The 2190-nt window shown below is 36.8% G+C and overlaps 1 non-coding gene across 1 annotated transcript; it reads left to right on the top strand.

Annotated features, from left to right (window-relative positions):
• Window positions 1-1586: 1586 nt before the first annotated feature.
• Window positions 1587-1693, top strand: LOC138091945 (U6 spliceosomal RNA). Its single transcript, XR_011145971.1, has one exon. It is a non-coding gene; the product is annotated as a U6 spliceosomal RNA (small nuclear RNA).
• The last annotated feature ends 497 nt before the right edge of the window (window positions 1694-2190 follow it).

Genomic DNA, 2190 nt, shown 5'->3' with positions numbered 1-2190 from the left:
GTCCTTTGAGTTGGTGATGCCATCCAACCATCTCATCTTCTGTCATCCCCTTCTCCTCCTGCCTTCAATCTTTCCCAGCATCGGGGTCTTTTCAAATGAGTCAGCTCTTCACATCAGGTGGCCAAAGTATTGGAGTTTCACCTTCAACATCAGTCCTTCCAATGAACACCCTGGTATGTTTAAGGGACTACTGAATAAAATGGAATATGTTTCTCTAAGATCTGGACAGGATTACAATCACAATTTAGTCAGAACTTATAGCCTCCTGTGATGTTCAGTGAGATTTCCAAGGTATTCTCACACAGTAGACAGCCTTGTATTGCAATGCAATTTGTGGTTGGAGACATCAGGCAGAGTTAAGAATTCAGTAAGGGTGAGCTATGCAAATTCTCTAGAATAGTACTCTGTCCACTTTCAGATGGAAAACCATCTCAGAAGTTTCTGACTTAAAAAATCAACTAATATAGTCCCAGGGTTGTTCGTGCAATTTTTTCCTCACACATCTATTCTTTCTTCTTTAACCTAGGAAGCAAAAAATACATGATTTAATAGTTTCCTATGACAACAAATCCTCATTATTCTGCAAGTGTATGTTCACACTTATAAGTAAGAGGGGAGGGAAAGGAATATTGGAGGGTTTATTTCACAGAAAGAAACAACTTCAAGCAACAATTAGCATTTGACAGTTCATGTTCTATTGAAGAAATAGATCACAAGTTTAAAATATCACGAAAACAAATGATAATCCTATTTCCGAGCTCACACATCTCCCAGGATGCTTGTAAGACTAACAAGAGGGAATGTTTGTGACATGTAATCATTATTCACATGCCCAGTCATTACAGAGAAATATTTGTGGAAAATGGATGGAAAGGATGCTGAATGCATTGCCTCTGGCCATAATATTTATTATGGGCTAGGTAGAGAGAAAGTATAATATAACATATCCAAACCTTTTAGCATACAAAAGAATGACAGGAAATTTTTTTTAGTTATTGACCCAAACACATCGCAATTTTTAAAACTACTCTTGTAAATACCATTCTGTTATTTCTACAAGCAACATTCCTGCAATTGGCTACAGTTAAATGTCAGCTAATAAATGTAAATAAGAAATAATTGTTAGAAGATAAATAAATGAGATGTGTGTATAGTCTGACAGATTATTTATAGTCACCATTGTCAGCTTTGGGACATATTCTTGAACCACACAAATATGTGTGATTCACAGATTACCCCATTTTCTTAGCTGAAACCTGTTTTCTGAAGCATTTTCAAAGTAGCTATTTTATTTTGTTTTCCAGGAAAATCTAACAAAGACAGTGTCCATATAACTCCACTATATATTAGAGAGGGAAAAAAAATCCCATCTTGGCAACTGTTGTTTTACTTTGTTCCTAGAGAGGACCACCACTCTCAACTAAAAAGATGTTAAAAAATAAATACAATGAATTTTCAAAACTGCTGGGACAAAAAAGCTGACTGATGTGAGTTCTATAAAATCATTTCCCAAACCAGCAGTTAAAGAACATGTACAACTGAGTGGACTAAACGTTTGAATAAATACTAAAGAACCTTAGAGAGAAGTGCTCACTTCGGCAGCACATATACTAAAACTGGAACGATACAGAGAAGATTAGCATGGCCCCTGCATAAGGATGACACGCAAACTCGTGAAGCGTTCCATATTTTTAAAGTCTATAAGCAATAAATGCTGGAGAGGGTGTGGAGAAAAGGGAACCCTCCTACACTGTTGGTGGGAATGCAAACTAGTACAGCCACCATGAAGAACAGTGCGGAGATTCCTTTAAAAATTCCAAATAGAACTGCCTTATGACCCAGAAATCCCACTGCTGGGCATACACACCGAGGAAACCAGAATTGAAAGAGACACTTGTACCCTAATATTCATCGCAGCACTGTTTATAATAGCCAGGACATGGAAGCAACCTAGATGTCCATCAGCAGATGAATGGATAAGAAAGCTGTGGTACATATACACAATGGAGTATTACTCAGCCATTAAAAAGAATACATTTGAATCAGTTCTAATGAGGTGGATGAAACTGGAGCTGATTATACAGAGTAAAGTAAGACAGAAAGAAAAATACCAATATAGTACACTAACACACATATATGGAATTTAGAAAGATGGTAACAATAACCCTCTATGCGAGACAGCAAAAGAGA

Source organism: Capricornis sumatraensis, chromosome 15 (assembly GCF_032405125.1).
Source record: "Capricornis sumatraensis isolate serow.1 chromosome 15, serow.2, whole genome shotgun sequence".
Lineage (NCBI taxonomy): Eukaryota > Metazoa > Chordata > Mammalia > Artiodactyla > Bovidae > Capricornis > Capricornis sumatraensis.
Note: the sequence above shows the minus strand (reverse complement) of the source record. Positions and strands in the feature narration are given on the sequence as shown.